At 41.5% G+C, this 27,188-nt stretch overlaps 1 protein-coding gene across 6 annotated transcripts in view; it reads left to right on the forward strand.

Annotated features, from left to right (window-relative positions):
• Window positions 1-27,188, forward strand: part of THRA (thyroid hormone receptor alpha) — a 672,980-nt gene that overhangs the window by 238,342 nt on the left and 407,450 nt on the right. For 4 of the 6 annotated variants that reach the window (XM_053698205.1, XM_053698250.1, XM_053698213.1 and 1 more), the window contains one exon: window positions 24,684-24,780. The exons of the other annotated variants lie outside the window; for them this stretch is intronic. The gene's annotated coding sequence lies outside the window, so the exon portion shown is untranslated. The remainder of the gene's footprint in view (window positions 1-24,683; window positions 24,781-27,188) is intronic. 6 annotated transcript variants of the gene reach the window in all.

Consider the following 27,188-nt stretch of genomic DNA (forward strand, 5'->3'; position numbering starts at 1 on the left):
CCATAAAATATGGAAAAAATATATCTGTTGGTGTGAATCTAAGGGATTCTCATGAAGTAAGATTAAAATTCCTAGGATCCTTTCCTTTCTCCAAGAAGGTTTGGATAAGGGATTATCAGCTTTATCTGTCTTGTTACACAAATGACTGGCAGCTGTGCCAGATGTTCAAGCTTTTGTTCAGGCTTTGGTCAGGATCAAGCCTGTTTACAGACCTTTGACTCCTCCCTGGAGTCTGAATTTAGTTCTTTCAGTTCTTCAAGGGGTTCCGTTTGAACCTCTGCATTCCATAGATATCAAGATGTTATCTTGGAAAGTTCTGTTTTTGGTTGCTATTTCTTCTGCTAGAAGAGTTTCTGAGTTATCTGCTCTGCAGTGTAATCCACCCTATCTGGTGTTCCATTCAGATAAGGTTGTTTTACGTACTAAACCTGGTTTCCTTCCAAAGGTTGTTTCCAACAAAAATATTAACCAGGAAATAGTTGTGCCTTCTTTGTGTCCGAATCCAGTTTCAAAGAAGGAACGTTTGTTACATAATTTAGATGTAGTACGTGTTTTAAAGTTCTATTTAGAAGCAACAAAGGTTTTCAGACAAACGTCTTCTATGTTTGTCGTATATTCTGGCAAGAGGAGAGGTCAAAAAGCTACCGCTACCTCTCTTTCCTTTTGGCTGAAAAGCATCATCCGATTGGCTTACGAGACTGCCGGGCGGCAGCCTCCCGAACGAATCACAGCTCACTCTACTAGGGCTGTGGCTTCCACATTGGCCTTCAAGAACGAGGCTTCTGTTGATCAGATATGTAAGGCAGCGACTTGGTCTTCCCTGCACACTTTTTTCAAATTCTACAAATTTGATACTTCTGCTTCTTCGGAGGCTATTTTTGGGAGAAAGGTTTTGCAAGCCGTGGTGCCTTCCGTTTAGGTAACCTGATTGGCTCCCTCCCTTCATCCGTGTCCTAAAGCTTTGGTATTGGTTCCCACAAGTTATGGATGACGCCGTGGACCGGACACACCGATGTTGGAGAAAACAGAATTTATGCTTACCTGATAAATTACTTTCTCCAACGGTGTGTCCGGTCCACGGCCCGCCCTGGTTTTTTAATCAGGTTTGATGAATTTCTCTAACTACAGTCACCACGGTACCCTATAGTTTCTCCTGTTTCTCCAACATAGGTGTGTCCGGTCCACGGCGTCATCCTTACTTGTGGGATATTCTCTTCCCCAACAGGAAATGGCAAAGAGCCCAGCAAAGCTGGTCACATGATCCCTCCTAGGCTCCGCCTACCCCAGTCATTCTCTTTGCCGTTGTACAGGCAACATCTCCACGGAGATGGCTTAGAGTTTTTTAGTGTTTAACTGTAGTTTTTATTATTCAATCAAGAGTTTGTTATTTTAAAATAGTGCTGGTATGTACTATTTACTCTGAAACAGAAAAGAGATGAAGATTTCTGTTTGTATGAGGAAAATGATTTTAGCAACCGTTACTAAAATCCATGGCTGTTCCACACAGGACTGTTGAGAGGAATTAACTTCAGTTGGGGGAACACTGAGCAGTCTTTTGCTGCTTGAGGTATGACACATTCTAACAAGACGATGTAATGCTGGAAGCTGTCATTTTCCCTATGGGATCCGGTAAGCCATTTTTATTCAGACAGTAAATAAGGGCTTCACAAGGGATTATTAAGACTGTAGACATTTTCTGGGCTAAATCGATCATATTTACACATATTTAGCCTTGAGGAATCATTTAATCTGGGTATTTTTTGTAAAATAATATCGGCAGGCACTGTTTTTGACACCTTATTCTATAGGGGCTTTCCCTAATCTTAGTCAGAGCCTCATTTTCGCGCCGGTATGGCGCACTTGTTTTTGAGAAAAGCATGACATGCAGCTGCATGTGTGTGGAGCTCTGATACATAGAAAAGTCTTTCTGAAGGCATCATTTGGTATCGTATTCCCCTTTGGGCTTGGTTGGGTCTCAGCAAAGCAGATTCCAGGGACTGTAAAGGGGTTAAATATAAAAACGGCTCCGGTTCCGTTATTTTAAGGGTTAAAGCTTCCAAATTTGGTGTGCAATACTTTTAAGGCTTTAAGACACTGTGGTGAAATTTTGGTGAATTTTGAACAATTCCTTCATACTTTTTCGCAATTGCAGTAATAAAGTGTGTTCAGTTTAAAATTTAAAGTGACAGTAACGATTTTATTTTAAAATGTTTTTTGTGCTTTGTTATCAAGTTTATGCCTGTTTAACATGTCTGAACTACCAGATAGATTGTGTTCTGACTGTGGGGAAGCCAAGGTTCCTTCTCATTTAAATAGATGTGATTTATGTCATAAAAAATCTAGTAAAAATGATGCCCAAGATGATTCCTCAAGTGAGGGGAGTAAGCATGGTACTGCATCATCCCCTCCTTCGTCTACACCAGTCTTGCCCATACAGGAGGCCCCTAGTACATCTAGCGCGCCAATACTCCTTACTATGCAACAATTAACGGCTGTAATGGATAATTCTATCAAAAACATTTTAGCCAATATGCCCACTTATCAGCGAAAGCGCGACTGCTCTGTTTTAGAAAATACTGAAGAGCATGAGGACGCTGATGATATTGTTTCTGAAGGGCCCCTACACCAGTCTGAGGGGGCCAGGGTGGTTTTGTCTGAGGGAGAAATTTCAGATTCAGGAAAAATTTCTCAACAAGCTGAACCTGATGTGATTACTTTTAAATTTAAGTTGGAACATCTCCGCGCTCTGCTTAAGGAGGTGTTATCCAATTTGGATGATTGTGATTATCTGGTCATTCCAGAAACACTATGTAAAATGGACAAGTTCCTAGAGGCCCCGGGGCCCCCCGAAGCTTTTCCTATACCCAAGCGGGTGGCGTACATTGTTAATAAAGAATGGGACAGGCCCGGTATACCTTTCGTACCTCCCCCCATATTTAAAAAATTGTTTCCTATAGTCGACCCCAGAAAGGACTTATGGCAGACAGTCCCCAAGGTCGAGGGGGCGGTTTCTACTCTAAACAAGCGCACCACTATACCCATAGAAGATAGTTGTGCTTTCCAAGATCCTATGGATAAAAAATTAGAAGGTTTGCTAAAAAAGATGTTTGTTCAGCAAGGTTACCTTCTACAACCAATTGCATGCATTGTCCCTGTCACTACAGCCGCGTGTTTCTGGTTCGATGAGCTAGAAAAGGCGATTATTAGTAATTCTTCTTCTTATGAGGAGATTATGGACAGAATTCGTGCTCTTAAATTGGCTAATTCTTTCACCCTAGACGCCACCTTGCAATTGGCTAGGTTAGCGGCGAAAAATTCTGGGTTTGCTATTGTGGCGCGCAGAGCGCTTTGGTTAAAATCTTGGTCAGCGGATGCGTCTTCCAAGAACAAATTGCTTGACATTCCTTTCAAGGGGAAAACACTGTTTGGCCCTGACTTGAAAGAGATTATCTCTGATATCACTGGGGGCAAGGGCCACGCCCTTCCTCAGGATAGGTCTTTCAAGGCCAAAAATAAACCTAATTTTCGTCCCTTTCGCAGAAACGGACCAGCCCCAAGTGCTACGTCCTCTAAGCAGGAGGGTAATACTTCTCAAGCCACTCCAGCCTGGAGACCAATGCAAGGCTGGAACAAAGGAAAGCAGGCCAAGAAAGCTGCCACTGCTCCCAAGACAGCATGAGATGCGGGCCCCCGATCCGGGACCGGATTTGGTGGGGGGCAGACTCTCTCTCTTCACTCAGGCTTGGGCAAGAGATGTTCTGGATCCTTGGGCGCTAGAAATAGTCTCCCAAGGTTATCTTCTGGAAGTGATTCATCCTGTTCCATTAAAAGAACGAGGGATGGGGTTCTACTCCAATCTGTTCGTAGTTCCCAAAAAAAGAGGGAACGTTCAGACCAATCTTAAATCTCAAGATCCTAAACAAGTTTCTCAAGGTTCCATCGTCCAAAATGGAAACCATTCGAACAATCCTTCCATCCAGGAAGGTCAATTCTTGACCACGGTGGATTTTAAGGATGCGTATTTACATATTCCTGTCCACAAGGAACATCATCGGTTCCTAAGGTTCGCATTCCTGGACAAGCATTACCAGTTCGTGGCGCTTCCTTTCGGATTAGCCACTGCTCCAAGGATTTTCACAAAGGTACTAGGGTCCCTTCTGGCGGTGCTAAGACCAAGGGGCATTGCTGTAGTACCTTACTTGGACGACATTCTGATTCAAGCGTCGTCCCTTCCTCAAGCAAAGGCTCACACGGACATAGTCCTGGCCTTTCTCAGATCTCACGGATGGAAAGTGAACGTGGAAAAGAGTTCTCTATCTCCGTCGACAAGAGTTCCCTTCTTGGGAACAATAATAGACTCCTTAGAAATGAGGATTTTTCTGACAGAGACCAGAAAAACAAAACTTCTAACTCTTGTCGGATACTTCATTCCGTTCCTCTTCCTTCCATAGCGCAGTGCATGGAAGTGATAGGTTTGATGGTAGCGGCAATGGACATAGTTCCTTTTGCGCGCATTCATCTAAGACCATTACAACTGTGTATGCTCAGTCAGTGGAATGGGGACTATACAGTCTTGTCTCCGAAGATACAAGTAAATCAGAGGACCAGAGACTCACTCCGTTGGTGGCTGTCCCTGGACAACCTGTCACAAGGGGTGACCTCCCGCAGACCAGAGTGGTCATTGTCACGACCGACGCCAGTCTAATGGGCTGGGGCGCGGTCTGGGGATCCCTGAAAGCTCAGGGTCTTTAATCTCGGGAAGAATCTCTTCTACCGATAAATATTCTGGAACTGAGAGCGATATTCAATGCTCTCAAGGCTTGGCCTCAGCTAGCGAGGGCCAAGTTCATACGGTTTCAATCAGACAACATGACGACTGTTGCGTACATCAACCATCAGGGGGGAACAAGGAGTTCCCTGGCGATGGAAGAAGTGACCAAAATCATTCTATGGGCGGAGACTCGCTCCTGCCACCTGTCTGCAATCCACATCCCAGGAGTGGAAAATTGGGAAGCGGATTTTCTGAGTCGTCAGACATTGCATCCGGGGGAGTGGGAACTCCATCCGGAACTCTTTGCCCAAATCACTCAACTGTGGGGCATTCCAGACATGGATCTGATGGCCTCTCGTCAGAACTTCAAGGTTCCTTGCTACGGGTCCAGATCCAGGGATCCCAAGGCGACTCTAGTAGATGCACTAGTAGCACCTTGGACCTTCAAACTAGCTTATGTATTCCCGCCGTTTCCTCTCATCCCCAGGCTGGTAGCCAGGATCATTCAGGAGAGGGCGTCGGTGATCTTGATAGCTCCTGCGTGGCCACGCAGGACTTGGTATGCGGATCTGGTGAATATGTCATCGGCTCCACCATGGAGGCTACCTTTGAGACGAGACCTTCTTGTTCAAGGTCCGTTCGAACATCCGAATCTGGTCCCACTCCAGCTGACTGCTTGGAGATTGAACGCTTGATCTTATCAAAGCGAGGGTTCTCAGATTCTGTTATTGATACTCTTGTTCAGGCCAGAAAGCCTGTAACTAGAAAAATTTACCACAAAATTTGGAAGACATATATCTGTTGGTGTGAATCTAAAGGATTCCCTTGGGACAAGGTTAAGATTCCTAAGATTCTATCCTTCCTTCGAGAAGGATTGGAAAAAGGATTATCTGCTAGTTCCTTGATGGGACGGATTTCTGCCTTGTCTGTGTTACTTCACAAAAAGCTGGCAGCTGTGCCAGATGTTTATGCCTTTGTTCAGGCTCTGGTTAGAATCAAGCCTGTTTACAAACCTTTGACTCCTCCTTGGAGTCTCAACTTAGTTCTTTCAGTTCTTCAGGGGGTTCCGTTTGAACCCTTACATTCCGTTGATATTAAGTTATTATCTTGGAAAGTTTTGTTTTTGGTTGCAATTTCTTCTGCTAGAAGAGTTTCAGAATTATCTGCTCTGCAGTGTTCTCCTCCTTATCTGGTGTTCCATGCAGATAAGGTGGTTTTACGTACCAAAAGTTGTTTCTAACAAAAACATTAACCAGGAGATAGTCGTGCCTTCTCTGTGTCCGAAACCAGTTTCGAAGAAGGAACGTTTGTTGCACAATTTGGATGTTGTTCGCGCTCTAAAAATCTATTTAGATGCTACAAAGGATTTTAGACAAACATCTTCCTTGTTTGTTGTTTATTCTGGTAAAAGGAGAGGTCAAAAAGCAACTTCTACCTCTCTCTCCTTTTGGTTTAAAAGCATCATCAGATTGGCTTACGAGACTGCCGGACGGCAGCCTCCTGAAAAGATCACAGCTCTTTCCACTAGGGCTGTGGCTTCCACATGGGCCTTCAAGAACGAGGCTTCTGTTGATCAGATATGTAGGGCAGCGACTTGGTCTTCACTGCACACTTTTACCAAATTTTACAAGTTTGATACTTTTGCTTCTTCTGAGGCTATTTTTGGGAGAAAGGTTTTGCAAGCCGTGGTGCCTTCCATTTAGGTGACCTGATTTGCTCCCTCCCTTCATCCGTGTCCTAAAGCTTTGGTATTGGTTCCCACAAGTAAGGATGACGCCGTGGACCGGACACACCTATGTTGGAGAAAACAGAATTTATGTTTACCTGATAAATTACTTTCTCCAACGGTGTGTCCGGTCCACGGCCCGCCCTGGTTTTTTAATCAGGTCTGATAATTTATTTTCTTTAACTACAGTCACCACGGTATCATATGGTTTCTCCTATGCAAATATTCCTCCTTAACGTCGGTCGAATGACTGGGGTAGGCGGAGCCTAGGAGGGATCATGTGACCAGCTTTGCTGGGCTCTTTGCCATTTCCTGTTGGGGAAGAGAATATCCCACAAGTAAGGATGACGCCGTGGACCGGACACACCGTTGGAGAAAGTAATTTATCAGGTAAACATAAATTCTGTTTTTTTTCTCCTGTCCGTCGGTCGAATGACTGGGGTGGGCGGAGCCTAGGAGGGACTATATGGACAGCTTTTGCTGTGCTCTTTGCCATTTCCTGTTGGGGAAGAGAATATTCCCACAAGTTATGGATGACGCCGTGGACCGGACACACCGTTGGAGAAAGTAATTTATCAGGTAAGCATAAATTCTGTTTTTAAACAACATTCCAATTTACTTCTATTATTTAATTTGCTTCATTCTTCAGATATCCTTTGTTGAAGAAATAGCAATGATCATGGGTGAACCAATCACACAAGGAATCTATATGCATCCACCAATCAGCAGCTACTGAGCCTATCTAGATATGCTTTAAAACAAAGGATATCAAGAGAATGAAGCAAATTAGATAATAGAAGTAAATTGGAAAGTTTTTAAAAGTTGCATGCTCTATCTAAACCATAAAAGAAAACATTTGGGTTTAATGTCCTTTTAAGTAGAATAGAATTAGTATCTGAATTAATCAAAGTAACTCCACTATTTGTCTCACAAAGACCCATTGATATACCAATATGAGATTGGGTGAATGTTCTTTAAAAAAACACATTCTGAAACTGAAAGAAGAGGTTCTGGAACATAATGTTCTAGACAAGGGGTTTCTCTTAAAATTTTTTAGTTTATTTCCTAAGTTATATTGAGTCCATGCCATCATCAATTACTAGTGGCAATATCTCTCCTGTCCAGCAGGAGGCGGCAAAGAGCACCACAGCTAAGCTGTTAAATACCCCTTCCCATAATTCCCAGTCATTCTCTGTGCCTCTGTCAATGGAGGAGCTGAAGTTTGGTGTCTGAAGAAATTAAATCCTTTATGGGGATAGTTTTCCCTGAGAGCAAGGATTTGGGTATAGCTGTAGTCCATGTCAATGTCATAGTCCATGTCATAGTGGTGGCTTTTAAGCAGTTAGGAAGTTGTAAGTTGGTGCTTACTTTGTTTCCTAACATATTGCTGCCCTAAGTGTAGAAAAACAGAGTTGGTTACTCTGTTCCTTCTTTTTTCCGCAGGTCTCTGTTAGGAGTTTGTGTCCTTTCACGCCTTGTGAGCTGTCTTCCTGCTGGACAGCTAGACTGCAGGTAAGTGCTTTTTTGTCTTCTAGGCATAGGAGACTTTGCACTTTTAAAGGTTCATTTTTTATTTTCTGCAGTTTTTTATTTATGTGATTCAGTAATCCTTTGAATAGGATTCGATAGGCAGTATGCAGGCACTATGTGATTTGGGATTTGTACGTTAGGACCGGGTGCTGCTAAATTTTAAATTTATGGCAAATGTTTGTTTATGTGGTAACGGTTGTTGCTATGGTTTCCATCTTAATATGAGGAGAGTTCACGGCTTCATTCCTTACTTGTGGGAATACTGAACCTGGCCACCAGGAGGAGGCAAAGACACCCCAGCCAAAGGCTTAAATACCTCCCCCACTCCCCTCATCCTCCAGTCATTCTTTACCTTTCGTCACAGGAGGTTGGCAGAGAAGTGTCAGAAGATATGGAGTATTTCCTTATGGAGGGTAGTACTCTTCGAAATGGGACGGGAGTTTTAAGTAGTCTTGTCAGCCTCTCAGTGAGAGCATTGGCGAATGTCAGAGTCTGGAGATGCAGGGAGAGTCTTTCTGCAAACCCATCCAGATTCGTACTAACAGCTCCTAAGCAATCAGTGTTGACGAGTTTCACTGCCTGCTTCTATCACTTAATTCCATGTCAGGAGCGATGCTACAAGACTGTCAAACTTTAGAGGCTGTGTTTCTGTTCCATGGCATAGATTCCGGTAAGATCGTTTCATTTTTTATTGACATTTGATAACGCAAGAAGACAGGGTCACAGTGTGACTCCTTTTATCTAAATGGAATCTAGGGTTAATGTCTCAGGAAGGGGATTGTTGAACAAGAGGGATTTATCACATATTTTTAATATTGTGTTTATGCTGTGACGTGTGAGATGTGGCTCAGGCAGATGTTGGAATGTACAGGTTTTACTTTCACTTTTGAGCACTGCACAGCCAGTTAGGCTTGGCGCGCTTTTAGTGGTGCAGGGACAGTCCTGCATGGCGCACAATGTGACCGGGTGTGGTCACAGTGATTCTCTTCTTCCTGACCGTGCAGTGTCTGGAATCGAAGCGGTTTCTCTCTTGGGCCTGGGTCATAGGAGGTGGTGAGTGCCCCAGCCATTTGGGGTATAAAGGGGACATTTATCTTTGTCTTTAGTCCTTTTTATAAGCGCAAGCTATGGAGGACTCTGATACGGCAGAGGGTACTCCCTCTTTACCTAAAGCTAATGCCTGTCTATATTGTGAGAAGGCCACGGTATACCCGTCTGCTCAATTATGTTCCACATGCCTTGATAAAGTAATCTTATCAAAGAAAGCTAATATGTTTAGTACTACTGAGCCTTCTACCTCTGAGCAGTCTCCGTCCCGTGACGTGCGCACCCAACATTAATTTCATAATACACATGCAGCTTACCGTAGCACTCCTATACCTCCATCTGGAAAAGCCCTTTTACTATCAGACTTTACTGAACAGTTACAGATGGCAGTGTCTGCAGCCTTTAGTGCTTTACCTCGCACTGCTAAGCGCAAGCGAAAGGTTAAATATTGCTATCATTCCCAGGGGTCATCTACTAGCTTTTTGGATTTATCTGATACAAGATTATCCGATGATGAAGACACCTCTGAGACTTCAGAGGATGCTCTTTCTGGGTCGGAATCTGCTGCCTGTAAGCCTCCAGCTGCGGAGGAACCAGACTTTAGATTTAGGATTGAACACTTACGCTTTCTGCTAAAGGAGGTGTTGGCTACTTTAGAGGTTCCAGAACCTAAATTACCTGAGGAACCTTGCATTCCTAAATTAGATAAGGTCTACAAGGACAGGGTTGTACCACAGACTTTCCCGGTTCCCGTAAAGATGGCGAACATTATTAAGAATGAATGGGAAAGACTCAGTTCTTCTTTTTCCCCTTCTTCTTACTATAAGAAATTGTTCCCGGTTCCGGACTCTCAGTTGGAGTTGTGGGGTTCCGTCCCTAAGGTAGACGGGGCTATCTCCACGCTTGCTAAATGCACTACTTTCCCACTTGATGATAGTTCGTCGTTTAAAGAGCCCATGGATAAGAAACTGGAAACTCTATTAAGAAAAATGTTTCCGCATACAGGATATTTGTTCCAACCAGCAGCGGCTGTTGTTGCGGGAGCGGATACCTACTGGTGCGACTCCTTATCTGAGTTGATTGAGGTGGAGGTTCCCCGCAACACGATCATGGAAATAATTAGGGCCTTAAGAGTAGCTAATTCTTTTATTTGTGATGCAAATATGCAGATTATTCGCCTGAACGCGCTAGCCCATAGGGCACTCGGGCTGAAATCTTGGTCTGCGGACATGACTTCGAAGTCTAGACTTCTTTTTGTCCCATTCAAGGGAAAGATTCTTTTTGGTCCACGGTTACTGGAGGCAAAGGTGCCTTTTTACGACAGGATAAGAAGAACAAGCCTTTTAAGACAAGGTCCTAATTTTCGTTCGGACAAATCCCAACATCAGCAGCCCTCTACAAAGCCGGAGCAGTCCAAGGGAACTTGGAAACCTCCTCCATCCTGGAATAAATCCAAGCAGAATAAGAAGCCTGCCGAGTCAGTCGGCATGAATGGGCGGTCCCCGATCCGGCTTTGAATCTGGTAGGGGGCAGACTGTCACTCTTTTCAGAAGGTTGGTTTGGGGACGTGCAAGACCCGTGGGTACTGGAGGTCATCACTCAGGGATACAGGATAGGTTTCAAGTATCATCATCCCAGGGGCAGATTCCTCTCATCAAACCGGTCTTCAAGGCCAGAAAAGAGAGAGGCTTTTCTAGGGTGTGTGTGGGACCTCTCCACCCTGGAGGTCATTGTACCGGTACCTCCAGCAGAGAGAAAGGTCTGGGATACTACTCAAACCTGTTTGTGGTCCCAAAGAAGGAGGGTACTTTTTTGTCCAATTCTGGACCTAAAGTGTTTAATCAAATTCCTGTCTGTCCCCTCGTTCAAGATGGAGACAATAAGGTCCATTTTTCCTTTAGTCCAGGAAGGACAATTTATGACCACGATAGACCTGAAGGATGCCTACCTTCACGTCCCTATACACAAGGAACACTTCAAGTTCCTAAGATTTGCGTTCCTGAACCAGCACTTCCAGTTCATTACACTTCTGTTTGGTCTAGCTACTGCTTAAAGAGTTTTTACAAAGGTTCTAGGGGCTCTGCTCACAGTGGCCAGAACCAGAGGGATTGCAGTGGCGCTGTACTTAGACAATATTTTGGTTCAAGCACCGTCCTGTCGTCTGACAGAGGACCATTCGAAAGCTCTTCTTTCTCTTCTTCGATCTCATGGATGGAAGATAAACTTAGAAGAGTTCTCTTATTCCCAGTACCAGGGTGGAGTTCCTGGGTACGATAACAGATTCCATATCTATGAAGATATTTCTTACAGACCAGAGACCTTACAAGCTAACTTCCAATTGTCTTGCCCTTCAGACCTCCTTCAGACCATCTGTGGCTCAGTGTATGGAGGTAATTGGACTCATGGTGTCCTGCATGTACATCATTCCCTTTGCCAGATTCCATCTCAGACCTCTTCAGCTGTGCATGCTTAGACAGTGGAATGGCAATCATTTAGATCTGTTTCAACAGATTACTCTGGACAGCCGGTCCAGAGAATCGCTCTCCTGGTGGCTTTGTCCAGATTACCTGTCCCAAAGGACGCCCTTCTTGAGCGTGGATTTCCCTGGCATAAGGTCAGGGTTTCAAGGATTCTTTCCTTTCTCCAGGATGGTCTGGAGATGGGCCTTTCGGCTAGCTCTCTTAAGGGACAGATTTCGGCCCTATCTGTTTACTGCACAAGAGGCTCGCTGAGCTTCCAGACGTCCAGTCATTTGTTCAGGCTCTGTCTAGAATCAGACCTGTGTTTCGACCTACCGCTCCTCCTTGGAGTTTAAATCTTGTTCTTAAGGTTTTGCAGAGGCCTTCGTTTGAGCCTATGCACGGCCTTGACATTTAAATTATCTTTCAAGGTTCTCTTTTTACTTGCTAATGCCTCTGCACGCAGAGTATCTGAGATGGCTGCCTTGCAATGTGAGCCCCCTTACCTAGTATTCCATGCTGATAAGGCTGTTCTTCATACTGGGTTAGGCTTTCTTCCTAAGGTTGTTTCTGATTGCAATATCAATCAGGAGATTGTTGTTCCTTCCTTGTGTCCTAGCCCTTTTTCGAAGGAGCGGTTACTTCATAATTTGGATGTGGTTTGGGCCTTGAAGTTCTATCTTCAAGACACTAAGGAGTTTAGACAGACTTATTCTTTGTTTGTTGTCTATTCTGGGAAGTTTTAGGGGCAGAAAGCCTCGTCCACTTCCTTGTCTTTTTTTGGTTGAGGAGCATTATTTGCTTAGCTTATGAAACAGCGGGACATAAGCCTCCTCAGAGGATTAAGGCTCATTCTACTTGAGCAGTGGCTTCCTCTTGGGCCTTCAAGAATGAGGCATCTGGTTACCTGGTCCTCCTTACATACCTTTTCAACATTTTACAAGTTTGATGTTTTTGCTTCAGCTGAAGTATCTTTTGGGAGAAAGGTTTTGCAGGCTATGGTGCCCTCAGAATAGGGTCCGCCTCTCTTTTTACCCTCCCGTTTCATTCAGTGTCCTCTAGAGCTTGGGTATATGTTTCCCACAAGTAAGGAATGAAGCCGTGAACTCTCCTCATATTAAGATGGAAAACATAAATTATGCTTGCCAGATAATTTCCTTTTCATCTGTATGAGGAGAGTCCACAGCCCCCGGCTGTTTTCTCCTTTGTGCGGACCAACATTTTTTTTGTACTTCTGGCACCATTTATACCCTGATATTTCTCCTACTGTTCCTTGTTCCCTCGGCAGAATGAGTGGGGGAGGTATTTAAGCCTTTGGCTGGGGTGTCTTTGCCTCCTCCTGGTGGCCAGGTTTAGTATTTCCACAATTAAGGAATGAAGCTGTGGACTCTCCTCATACAGATGGAAAGGAAATGATCTGGTAAGCATAATTTATGTTTTTTTCAAATTGCGCGCCTTTTTTCTTGTCTGCGCTTTGCCGGATGTGCTGGTCATGTGATCCTTGTGTTTCAGTTATATGGAACGGATCAGCGTCTGTGTTGTTGCTACAGTCTTACTCAGTGTATATACAGTTGCGTGTGAGTCTCTGTGTCCTCTTCAAGTCTCCTGGAATTGCGGTTGGCACCTCAGTACTGCTGAGGTGTAGAGGTTGTCAAACTTAGTTTTTTTTTATATAATGTTTTTTGCTTTTTTAGATTTTCTTAAAGTGACAGTTGTCCTTTATTCAAATTTATTTTCTGGGACTGATTTTTCTTAGCTATGGACATGGATAATGATAATATTGTTTTTAATAAATGTTTATTATGTTTAGAGGCGCAAATTCTCCTTTGCAATTTTGTACTACTTGTTTTGCTAGAACGCTACAATGTAAAGAATGTTTGCCTTATGAGCCTAATGTCTCTCAGGATGATGCTGTTCAGGCAGTGCCGCAGCCTTCTCCTCAAACGTCCCAAGCCTCTATGGCGTCACATGCAGTGCCCTGCGGTTCCTCTCATTCTCCTGGTGGGGTATATTTGCCTGCAGATTTTGCTGCACATATATCTTCTGCGGTATCTGCAGCTTTATCTGCCTTTCCTGTTTTAGGAAAACGCAAGAGGAAAACTAAGCATCTGTTTTAGCAGCTTCTATACAGGTTGATCCTCCTCATAATTCTACGGAGGATGTTACCTCAGTTCCTTCTGAGGGTGAAATTTCTGATTCTGACAGTGTTAATCTTTTGTCCGAGGTGAAAGAAGTAAGCTTTAGGTTTAAGCTTGAACACCTTCATGTTTTATTAACCCCTTAGTGACCAGACCACTTTTTCATTTTCTGACCATTTAGGACCAGGGCTATTTTTACATTTCTGCGGTGTTTGTGTTTAGCTGTAACTTTCCTCTTACTCATTTACTATATCCACACATTATATACTGTTCTTCTCGCCATTAAATGGACGTTCTAAAGATACCATTATATTTATATCTTATAATTTACTATACATTTTTTTTAATAAAATTTGATGAAAAAAAATTGAAAAAAACAACACTTTTTCTAATTTAGACCCCCAAAATCTGTTACACATCTACAACCACCAAAAAACAACCATGCTAAATAGTTTCTAAATTTTGTGTTTACATGTTCTTTGTTTTTTTGCAAGTTATAGGGCAATAAATACAAGTAGCACTTTGCTATTTCCAAACTATTTTTTTTTTTTTTTTCAAAATTAGCGATAGTTACGTTGTAACACTGATATCTGTCAGGAATCCCTGAATATCCCTTGACATGTATATATATATATTTTTAGTAGACAACCCAAAGTATTGATCTAGGCCCATTTTGGTATATTTCATGCCACCATTTCACTGCCAAATGCGATCAAATAATTTTTTTTTTTTCATTTTTTCACAAACGTTTTCACAAACTTTAGGTTTCTCACTGAAATTATTTACAAACAGCTTGTGCAATTATGGCACAAATGGTTGTAAATGCTTTTCTGTGATCCCCTTTGTTCAGACATAGCAGACTTGTATGGCTATGGCATTGCTTTTTGGTAATTAGAAGGTTGCTAAATGCCGCTGAGCACCACAGGTGTATTATGCCCAGCAGTGAAGGGGTTAATTAGGCGAGCTTGTAGGGTTAATTTTAGTCTAGTGTAGTAGACAACCCAAAGTATTGATCTAGGCCAATTTTGGTATATTTCATGCCACCATTTCACCGCTAAATGCGATCAAATAAAAAATATCGCTAACTTTTTCACAATTTTAGGTTTCTCACTGAAATTATTTACAAACAGTTAGTGCAATCATGGCACAAATGGTTGTAAATACTTCTCTCAGATCCCCTTTGCTCAGAAATAGCAGACATATATGCCTTTGGCGTTGCTTTTTGGTAATTAGAAGGCCGCTAAATGCCGCTGCGCACAACACTTGTATTGTGCCCAGTGAAGGGGTTAATTAGGTTGCTTGTAGGGTTAATTTTAGCTTCAGTGTAGAGATCAACCTCCCACCTGACGCATCCCACCCCCTGATCCCTCCCAAACAGCTCTCTTCTGTACCTAACCCCACAATTGTCCTTGCCATCTTAAGTACTGGCAGAAAGTCTGCCAGTATTAAAATAATTTTTTTTTTTTTTTAGATTGATTCTGCAGTGTTGGATCCCCCCTTAGCCTCCAACCTCCCTGATCCCCCCCATACAGCTTTCTAACCCTCCCCCCTCGACCTACTTGCCGCCATCTTGGGTACTGGTAGCTTTTTTATATTCAAAATAAAGTATTTTCTGTAGTGTAGCTGCCCTCCCCTCAATACCCTCCTACCCCCAGGTCCATTGGCCAATATTTATTATTCCCCCCTCCCTCTCCCTCTCCCTCCCTCCTTCATATGCATTCATGATCTTATCTATATAAATGTGGCCAGACACATCCTCGGTCGTTTAGAGGTTAGAAGAGGTTTTGGCTACCGTGGATGATTTTGACTCTCCTGTTGTAGTTAACCCTAAGAAATCTAGTAAGCTTAATAGATTCTATGATGTCTCTTCCTCTACTGAAGTGTTTCCTGTTCCAGATCGTGTAATGGAGATTATAAGTATGGGAAAAACCGGGGATTCCATTTTCCCTGTCTGCATTTTTATTATTGCTGAATCCATTAAGGATTCTTGGTGCACAGTGCCTAAAGTAGAAGGGGCTATTTCTTATCTGGCTAAGAGGACTACGATCCCTATAGAGGATAGTTGCTCTTTTAAGGATCTGATGGATAAGAAGCTGGAGGTATATTTGAAGAAGATGTATGTGCATCAGGGTCTTCAATGGCAACCTGCAGTTTGTATTGCCACAGTGACAAGTGCAGCATCTTATTGGTGCAATGCTTTATCTGAATGTATTTTAGAGGAGACTTCGTTGGAGGAATAGGATTAAGGCTCTTAAGATAGCCAATTCTTTTATTTCTGATGCTAATATGCAAGTTATTAAATTGGGGGGCAAGCAGTCTGGTTTCTCTGTCTTGGCTCACAGGGCTTTGTGGCTTAAGTCTTGGTCAGCTAATGTTTCCTCCAAGTCTAAGCTTTTGGCGCTTCCTTACAAGGGTAAGACTTGGTTTGGGCCTGGACTGGCAGAAATAATATCTGATTTTACGGGTGGAAAAGGTCTTTTTCTACCGCAAGACAAGATGATTAGATTTAAGGAAGTCAAAGTAATTTTCGTTCCATTCGTAATTTCAAAGGTAAAAAGCCTTCCACCTCTGCTTCCAAACAGGAACAATCCAAGTCTGTTTGGAGACCCAGTCAGTCCTGGAGCAAGGGGAAACAATCTAAGAAACCCTCAGCTGAGTCAAAGTCAGCATGATGGGTCGACCCTCGGTCTGGAGTTGGATCAAGGGGGGGGAGGGAAGACTTTCCCTGTTTTTTCGGGAGTGGTTACGAGATGTCCTAGATCCTTGGGCTGTGGGCATTGTTTCTCAAGGTTACAAGATAGAATTCAATTTTCTTTTATGTAATTGACAAGAGTCCATGAGCTAGTGACATATGGGATATACAATCCTACTAGGAGGGGCAAAGTTTCCCAAACCTCAAAATGCCTATAAATACACCCCTCACCACATCCACAATTCAGTTTTACAAACTTTGCCTCCTATGGAGGTGGTGAAGTAAGTGTGTGCTAAGATTTCTACGTTGACATGCGCTTCTCAGCATTTTGGAGCCAGATTTTCCTAACGGGGGTCTTTTTCATAGGTTCTCTGTTATCGGTCGTAGAGATTCATCTCCTACCTCCCTTTTCAAATCGACAATATACTCTTATATACCATTACCTCTACTGATAACTGTTTCCGTACTGGTTTGACTATCTGCTATATGTGGATGGGTGTCTTTTGATAAGTATGTTTTTATTACTTAAGACACCTCAGCTATGGTTTGGCACTTTATGCATTTATATAAAGTTCTAAATATATGTATTGTACTTATATTTGCCATGAGTCAGGTTCATGTATTTTCTTTTGCAGATTGTCAGTTTCATATTTGGGGAAAGTTAATATTAAGAAATATTTTTCTTACCTGGGGTTTAGTCTTTTTTTCAATTGACTACTTTGTTTCAAATTGCGGGCTGACTTAGGTTCGCGGGTGCGCCAAATGCTACACTTTCATGGCCCGAGAATTTTTTTGGCGCAAAAGGCACGTCCATTGACGCAAGTTTGTCATTTACGGCGTCGTAATTGACGCAGAGGTTAGTGACGCGAGTGTGTCATTTCCGGACATGGTTGGCACCAAAAAATTTTTCAGTTACGTTGTGCGTCATACTTGACGCCAAACTTTTTTCATTATTTATTGCCCCATTGCTTTTTGCCTCTTCCCTTTTTCTATGTCAGAGGGCTATGCTATTTGCATTGTTTTCCCATTCCTGAAACAGTCATATATGGAAATTGATAATTGCTTTATATGTTGTTTTTTCTTTTACATTTTGCAAGATGTCTCAATCTGATCCTGCCTCAGAAGTATCTGTTGGAACTTTGCTGCCTGACATTGGTTCTACCAAAGCTAAGTGCATTTGTTGTAAAATTGTGGAGATTATATCTCCTAATGTCATTTGTATTAGTTGTCAAGATAAACTTTTACATGCAGATAGTGTGTCTATCAGTAATAGTACATTGCCGGTTGCAGTTCCATCAACTTCTAATGTACATGAAATACCTATGAATTTTAAAGAATTTGTTACTGATTCTATTCAGAAGGCTTTGTCTGCATTTCCACCTTCTAATAAGCGTAAGAGGTCTTTTAAAACTTCTCATAAAGTTGATGAAATTTCAAATGACCGACAACATAATGAATTATCCACCTCTGATGAGGATCTATCTGATTCAGAAGATCCTACCTCAGATATTGACACTGACAAATCTACTTATTTATTTAAAATGGAGTATATGCGTTCTTTGTTAAAAGAAGTGTTAATTACTTTGGATATTGAGGAAGCTAGTCATCTTGATATTAAAACCAGTAAACGTTTAAATTCTGTTTTTAAACCTCCTGTGGTTACTCCAGAGGTTTTTCCTATTCCTGATGCTATTTCTGATATGATTTCTATTGTATCCTTTACCAGCAATTTCAATAGAGTTTTGGGAAAAGATCCCCAAAGTTGATGGGGCTATTTCTACTCTTGCTAAACGAACCACTATTCCTATGGAAGATAATACTTCCTTTAAAGATCCTTTAGATAGGAAGCTTGAATCTTATCTAAGGAAAGCCTATTTATATTCAGGTCTTCTTCTTAGACCTGCAATTTCTTTGGCTGATGTTGCAGCTGCTTCAACTTTTTGGTTGGAGAATTTAGCGCAACAAGAATTGGATTCTGACTTATATAGCATTGTTCATTTACTGCCACATGCTAATCCATTTTATTTGTGATGCTATTTTTGATATTATCAAAATTGATGTTAGATCCATGTCTTTAGCTATTTTAGCTAGAAGAGCTTTGTGGCTTAAATCTTGGAATGCTGATATGACATCTAAGTCTAGATTACTATCTCTTTCCAAGGTAATCATTTATTTGGTTCTCAGTTGGATTCTATTATTTCAACTGTTACTGGGGGACAGGGAGTTTTTCTGCCTCAGGATAAAAAACCTAAGGGTAAATCTAAGGCAATCGTTTTCGTTCTTTTCGTCAAAATAAGGAACAAAAACCTAATCCTTCCCCCAAGGAATCTGTTTGCAATTGGAAGCCTTCCTCAAATTGGAATAAATCCAAGCCTTTTAAGAAACCAAAGTCAGTCCCTAAGTCCGCATGAAGGTGCGGCCCTCATTCCAGCTCAGCTGGTAGGGGGCAGATTAAGGTTTTTCAAGGTTGTTTGGGCAAATTCTGTCCAAAATCAATGGATGGGGTACCGAATAGGATTCAGAGTAAGACCTCCTGTGAGAAGATTTTTTCTCTCACGCATCCCTGTAAATCCAGTAAAAGCCCAGGCTTTCCTGAAGTGTGTTTCAGACCTGGAGGTTTCAGGGGTAATCATTCCGGTTCCTTTTCCGGAACAAGGTCTGGGGTTTTATTAAAATCTATTCATTGTCCCAAAGAAAGAAAATTCATTCAGACCAGTTCTGGATCTGAAATTTTTGAATCGTTATGTAAGAGTACCAACTTTCAAGATAGTGACTATAAGGACTATTCTGCCTTTTGTTCAGCAAGGACATTATATGTCTACAATAGACTTGCAGGATGCTTACCTTCATATTCCGATTCATCCAGAACATTATTAGTTCCTGCGATTCTCTTTTCTAGACAAGCATTACCAATTTGTTGCTCTTCCATTTGGCCTAGCAACAGCTCCAAGAATCTTTTCAAAGGTTCTAGGTGCCCTACTCTCTGTAATCAGAGAACAGGGTATTGCAGTGTTTCCTTATTTGGACGATATCTTGGTACTAGCTCAGTCTTTATGTTCTGCAGAATCTCACACGACTCAACTAGTGTTGTTTCTTCGAAATCATGGTTGGAGGATCAATTTACCAAAAAGTTTCTCGATTCCTCAGACAAAGGTCACTTTTTTAGGTTTCCAGATAGATTCAGTGTCCATGACTCTGTCTCTAACAGACAAGAGATTGGTTGCAGCATGTCGGCACCTTCAGTCTCAGTCATTCCCTTCAGTGGCTTTGTGAATGGAAGTTTTAGGCCTCATGACTGCAGCATCGGACGCGATTCCTTTTGCTCGTTTTCACAAGAGACCTCTCCAGCTTTGTATGCTGAATCAATGGTGCCGGAATTATACAAAGATATCACAATTAATATCCTTAACCTGGACTGTGATCACAACAGATGCGAGCCTTTCAGGTTGGAGAGTTGTCTGGGGATCTCTGACAGCACAAGGGGTTTGGAAATCTCAAGAGGCGAGATTACCAATCAATATTTTAGAACTGCAATTCTCAGAGCTCTTCAGTTTTGGCCTCTGTTGAAGAGAGAACCGTTCATTTGTTTTCAGACAGACAATATCACAACAGTGGCATATGTCAATCATCAGGGTGGGACTCACAGTCCCCAAGCTGTGAAAGAAGTATCTCGAATACTTGCTTGGGCGGAATCTAGCTCCTTTCTAATTTCTGCGGTTCATATCCCAGGTGTAGACAATTGGGATGCGGATTATCTCAGCCGTCAGACTTTACATCCAGGGGAGTGGTCTCTCCATCCAGATGTGTTTTCTCAGATTGTTCAGATGTGGGGTCTTCCAGAAATAGATCTGATGGCTTCTCATCTAAACAAGAAACTTCCCAGATACCTGTCCAGGTCCAGGGATTCTTAGGCGGAAGCAGTGGATGCGCTGACACTTCCTTGGTGTTATCAACCTGCTTATATCTTCCCGCCTCTAGTTCTTCTTCCAAGAGTGATCTCCAAAATCATCATGGAACAATCATTTGTGTTGCTGGTGGCTCCCGCATGGCCCCACAGGTTTTGGTATACGGATCTTGTTCGGATGTCCAGTTGCCAACCTTGGCCACTTCCGTTAAGGCTGGACCTACTGTCTCAAGGTCCGTTTTTCCATCAGGATCTCAAATCATTAAATTTGAAGGTATGGAAATTGAACGCTTAGTACTAAGTCATAGAGGTTTCTCTGACTCAGTGATTAATATTATGTTACAAGCTTGTAAATCTGTCTCTAGGAAGATTTATTATTGAGTTTGGAAGACTTACATTTCATGGTGTTCTTCTCATAAATTCTCTTGGCATTCTTTTAAAATTCCTAGAATTTTACAGTTTCTCCAGGATGGTTTGGTTAGGGGTTTGTCTGCAAGTTCCTTGAAGGGACAAATCTCTGCTCTTTCTGTTTTATTTCACAGAAAGATTGCTAATCTTCCTGATATTCACTGTTTTGTACAGGCTTTAGTTCGTATTAAGCCTGTCATTAAATCAATTTCTCATCCTTGGAGTCTTAATTTGGTTTTGAGGGCGTTACAGGCTCCTCCATTTGAGCCTATGCACTCTTTGGAATTTAAACTGCTTTCTTGGAAAGTGTTGTTCCTTTTGGCTATCTCTTCTGCTAGAAGAGTTTCTGAGCTTTCTGCTCTTTCTTGTGAGTCTCCTTTTCTGATTTTTCAAGTTTTTACCTAAGGTTGTGAATTCTAACATTAGTAGAAAAATTGTTGTCCCTTCCTTGTGTCCTAATCCTAAGAATTCTTTGGAAAAATCCTTACATTCTTTGGATGTGGTAAGGGCTTTAAAATATTATGTTGAAACTACTAAAGATTTCAGGAAGACTTCTAGTCTATTTGTTATATTTCCTGGTCCTAGGAAAGGTCAGAAGGCCTCTGCTATTTCCTTGACTTCTTGGTTGAAGCTTTTGATTCTTCAAGCTTATTTGGAGTCGGGTCAGGCCCCGCCTCAGAGAATTACAGCTCATTCTACTAGATCAGTCTCCACTTTGTGGGCTTTTAAGAATGAAGCTTCAGTTGATCAGATTTGCAAAGCAGCGACTTGGTCCTCTTTGCATACATTTACTAAATTCTACCGTTTTGATGTATTTGCTTCTTCAGAAACAGTTTTTGGTAGAAAAGTTCTTCAGGCAGCTGTTTCAGTTTGATTCTTCTGCTGATGTTTTAAGTTTTTATTTTCTTCATAAGAATAACTTATATTTTGATTTGTGGATTAATTTTTCAGCATATGGCTGTTGTTTATTTTTATCCCTCCCTCTCTAGTGACTCTTGCGTGGAGTTCCACATCTTGGGTATTGATATCCCATAAGTCACTAGCTCATGGACTCTTGCCAATTACATGAAAGAAAACATAATTTATGTAAGAACTTACCTGATAAATTCATTTATTTCATATTGGCCGGAGTCACTAGCTCATGGACTCTGGCCAATATGAAAGAAATGAATTTATTAGGTAAGTTCTTACATAAATTATGTTTTCTCCCCCCCAGGGGCAGGTTTCACCTCTCAAGGTTGTCTGCAGGTCAGGTAGAAAAAAAAAAAGGCATTCTTTAACTGCGTTCAGGATCTTTTCTCTCTGGGAGTGATTATTAAAGTAAAAGAACAGGGTCTAGGATTCTATTCAAATATGTTTGTAGTTCCCAAGAAAGAGGGAACTTTTCGTCCCATTTTAGACCTAAAGTGTCTCAACAGGTTTCTCAGGGTGCTGTCCTTCAAAATGGAGACCATTTGTTCTATTCTTCCTTTGGTTCAGGAAGGTCACTTCATGACGACTATAGACCTGAAGGAAGCTTATCTTCATGTTCCTATTCACAGGCAGTGGCACCTTACTTAGACAACATTCTGGTTCAGGCTGTTTTCAACTAGCAAGCTCCCATACCGAGATCTTGTTATCTTTTCTACGTTCCCATGGGATGGAAAGTGAATCTGGGAAAGAGTTCCCTTGTTCCAGCTTCAAGGGTGGTATTCTTAGGGACTATAATACATTTCCTATCTATGAAGATTTTTCTGACGGAGGTCAGGAAATCCAAAATTATCTCTGCTTGCCTCTCTTTTCAGTCTACTGTTCGGCCATGTGTAGCCCAATGTATGGAAGTAATTGGTTTGATGGTCGCTCCCATGGACATCATTTCCTTTGCTTGATTCTATTTGACAGCTCTGCAATTGTGCATGCTCAAGCAATGGAACGGAAACCATTTGGATCTGTCCCAGAGGATATATCTAGACGTGTAAACAAGAGACTCACTTCCGTGGTGGTTTTGTCAGGAACATCTGTCTCAGGGCACATGCTTTTGGAGACCTTCTTGGGTGATCGTGACCACGGATGCCAGCCTGCTGGGCTGGGGAGCAGTCTGGGACTTGTTAAGGGCACATGGGTTATGTACTCAGGAGCAGTCTGCTCTCCCCATAAACATCTTGGAGTTAGGAGCAATTTACAATTCTCTGATAGCTTGGCCTCAGTTGGCTTTAGTCCGATTTATCAGATTTCAGTCAGACAATATCACCTCTGTGGCTTACATTAACCACCAGAGAGGAACTCGGAGTTCCTTAGCCATGAGGGAGGTGGCTCGAATTATTCAGTGGGTGGAAGTTCACAATTGTTGTCTATTTGCAATCCACATTCCAGGAGTGGACAATAGGGAAGCGGATTTTCTGAGCAGACAGACATTTCATCCCTGGGGGTGGGCTCTCCATCCGGAGATGTTCTCCAGGTTAACCCTCAAGTGGGGGGTGCCAGAGTTGGATCTGATAGCGTCTCGCAGAACGCCATGCTTCCAAGGTACGGTTCAAGGTCAAGAGATCGGCAGACAGCTCTGATAGATGCTCTGGTGGTGTCTTGGGGGTTCGGTCTAGTTTATCTGTTTCCTCCGTTTGCTCTTCTATCAAACAGGAGAAAGTGTTGGGGTTTTTTAATAGCTCCTGCATGGCCTTGCAGGATCTGGTATGCAGATCTAGTGGACATGTCATCTCTTCCTTCTTGGAGGCTGCCTCTGAGGAAGGTCCTTCTATCTCAGGGTCCTTTCTTCCATCCAAATCTCGTTTCTCTGACACTGACTGCTTTGAGATTGAACGCTTAGTTTTGTCTAAGCGTGTTTTTTCTTAATCGGTCATTGAGACCATGATTCAGGCTCGCTTATTCTGTTGCATAAGCGTTTGGCGGTCGTGCCAGATGTTCAATCTTTTTGTCCTCTTTGGAGTCTTAATCTTGTTCCTAAGGTTTTGCAGCAGGCTCCGTTTGAGCCAATGCATTCAATAGATATTAAATTGTTATCTTGGAAGGTTTTGTTTCTTGTTGCCATTTCTTCTGCTAGGAGTGTTTCGGAACTCTCTGCTTTGCAGTATGATTCTCCTTACCTTATCTTTCATGCGGATAAGGTGGTCCTATGTACTAGGTTTTCTTCCTAAAGAGGTTTCGGTTAGGAATATTAATCAGGAAATTGTTGTTCTTTCTCTCTCTCCCAATCCTTCTCATAAGGAGCGTCTGTTGCACAACTTTGATGTATTGCGTGATTTAAAAATCTATTTACAGTCGACTAAGGATTTTTGCCAGTCTTCTGCCCTTTTTGTTTGTTTCTCGGGAAAGCGTAAGGGTCAGAAGGCTACTGCTACTTCTCTTTCCTTTTGGTTGAGAAGTATGATTAGTTTTGATTAATTTTGCTTATGAGACTACTGGACAGCAGCCTCCTGAGAGAATTGCAGCTCATTCCACTTTTGCCTCAGCTGAGGCTTCTTTTGGGAGGAAGGTTCTTCAAGCAGTGGTGCCTTCTGTTTAGGTCCACCTGTCTTTTCCCTCCCTATTCATCTGTGTCCTTTAGCTTGGGTATTGGTTCCCACTAGTAATTGATGACGTTGTGGACTCACCATATCTTACGAAAGAAAACATAATTTATGCTTGCCTGATAAATTTATTAATTTCCGGATATGGTGAGTCCACAACCCCACCCTTATATTTAAGACAGTTATTTTTTACTAAACCTCAGGCACCTCTACACTTTTGTATTATTCCTTCTTCCATTTCCCTTTGGTCGAATGACTGGGGATTATGGGAAGTGGAGTGGTATTTAACAGATTTGCTGTGGTGCTCTTTGCCGCCTCTTGCTGGACACGAGAGATGTTCCCACTAGTAATTGATGATGTCGTGGACTCACCATATCCAGAGATAAATAAATTTATCAGATAAGCATACATTATGTTTTTATGTACCAGTAGCATGTTACTTTTATTAAGTGCATTTATAATATTACTAACAAAATGCTCAAATATTTTTTTATTTTTTTTAAAGGGCTTAAAAGCCAGAAAATCTGAACCCTCTCAGGGAAATCCTAGTGATTCCTTTCTGTCCTTCAAATCTCAGGAATTCCTTTCCATACTGCAGTAAGGTAGGTGAGATGTGGCATTGCACTTATGACCCATGATGTGTTTTGAAAAGTATCTTAGACTTTTTTTTTTTTTTACCTCACCATATGCTACCTTTTGTCCTTTTATAAAAACCATCTGTTTAGCTAAATGCATCAATCTTCAATGCAAGTGTGTTCTGGGAGTCTTATATACGCAATCTATTTAAAGTACTTATAGCTAAAACTGTAGCTGATTCAAATACTAAATCTGTTGTGTGCAGTGTGTCAATTCTTTTTCTAAAGATTTTTGTTTCAGCATCAACTCAAAATATCAACAATTTGTTTTCTATGAAGAACTTGATATCGATGTTGAAATTTCAACAGTTCTTCACAGAAAACAAAACCGTGTGATTAAGTAGTTTCTTGATTTACAGCAAGGACCACTAAACACAAAATCACATTCACAAAGGATCACAGCAAAAGGGTTGTTTACTATATTATCAAAACTACCTTGCTTCCTGTGCCTAAAAGGAAAACATTTTCTAAGCTGTTGTATTGTCCCATCAAGTTCCAGACATCTACCTTGTTGCAGGTTTCAGGGTGAAATCCCCAAGTTCCATTATTACCACCTAAAAAAAAAAAATACCTCTTCATGACGCTGCAATTTTGCTGCCCTTCTCCTTCTGACAGCAGCATCTGTAGTGGACACCAAGGTTCTAGATGCAGGTTTATTGTCCAGACAAAATAGAACATTTGGATAACATTCTCCTGACTGCCCATTACATGGTCTTGAAACATTCACACAAATGACTTGTTAGTTCCAATTATACTGCTAGGACTTGGTTACTCTAAGACCTAGGTGATTTAGCCACTATGATTTTCATTACATGGTATACAGTCTAGCAAAAGTAACCCTTGATTCACAATTGCCCATAATGTTCTTTTCGGTCACTTTAACTCTGTAGAAAAATTGCTGTTGTAGAGACAAAATTAATTTTCAGATGTAAGCACGAAGGTTAGTACAAAGTATTCCGTTTGGTGCTCTGGAATGTGATTTTATATAAAGTGATAGTGATATGTAAACATTCTTGGATGCAAAGTGCATTTGTAATTGAGTGTAATTAAGTGATAATAGAGTACACAGAAAGCAGGTGGCAAAACTGTCTTTTGAACGGTGTGAAATAATTTAGCTTTTGTGTTTCAAACTAAAACTTTTGTCTAGGTGCATGGACGGAAACATGATTATTTCAAGCTTGAAAAAACCCTACAGCATTCAAACTGTATTATGATTCTGTATGTTTAAAGGACCATAATACCCAAATGTTTAAACACTTGAAAGTGATGCAGCATAGCTGTAAAAAGCTGACTAGAAAATATCACCTGAACATCTCTATGTAAAAAAAGAAGATATTTTACCTCAAAAGTTCCTCAGTAGCCACATTCCATTGTAAAGGACTTCTAAACAGCATATTAGTATGTCTGTCTACAATGAAATCTCATGAGAGTTAAGTGAAATCTCATGAGATCACAGTAAAAGAGTTCATGACCTCAGCACTGCTGATGCTGATTGGCTGCTGTTCATTTCTTCATTTTTTTTTTTTTACCTGCAGTATAACTTTTTACACAGAACTTACTCTGCTGAGCTGAGAAAATTGTGAGGTAAAATATCTTCCTTTTTTACATAGAGATGCTCAGGTGATATTTTCCTGTGAGCTTTTTACAGTTATACTGCATCAGTTTCAAGTGATTTAGCATATGAGTATTATGTCCCTTTAACTGCTTGTTTGTGGCATATTAAAAGTATATAAAAAAACAAAATGTACTGATATGTTAAAGTATTTTATTATTGAAGAATGGCTTGCATATAACTACAGTATATGTTTAACTTCTGCATAGAGCTGTTTGTGAAAATGGAATAACAAGTAAAATAATCTCATTTAGCAGATTTATTTAAATAAGAGTCTGCCTTATCTGTAATACAAGAGGCATTGTATAGCAAGAGAAGACAGGAAATGCATTAAAAGATAAAAGGCGAACAAAATCAAATCTGGTCTGCATACTGTACCATAGATTAAGGGACCTAATCTGTGTTAGGGTGTAACTAGCATGTTATATGTTATACGTTTATTATCCTCAGTCAGGACCTTTATACTGTGACACAGAAAGGCTTCTTCTGACCTCATTCAGGAAGGGATTTCAGTTGATTCAAATGGGAGACCAAAGACGTCTAACAGACCCAATAAAAATGATTCCATATGTATGAAAGGCTAGAAAATACGCTGTTGTTGGGGGGAGGGGGGGGTAGAAAATAGTTATACTGTGATCACTTAGGTAAAGCATTTTCTAGTAGCAATGTTTGACTGTGATGTATGGTCAGATTTCCTAAAGTTCACTTTTTTTTTTTAAAGTTTCAGAAAATTCTCACTGTGAGCAACATACTAAAATTTACA

This window comes from Bombina bombina, chromosome 1 (genome assembly GCF_027579735.1).
Source record: "Bombina bombina isolate aBomBom1 chromosome 1, aBomBom1.pri, whole genome shotgun sequence".
NCBI lineage: Eukaryota > Metazoa > Chordata > Amphibia > Anura > Bombinatoridae > Bombina > Bombina bombina.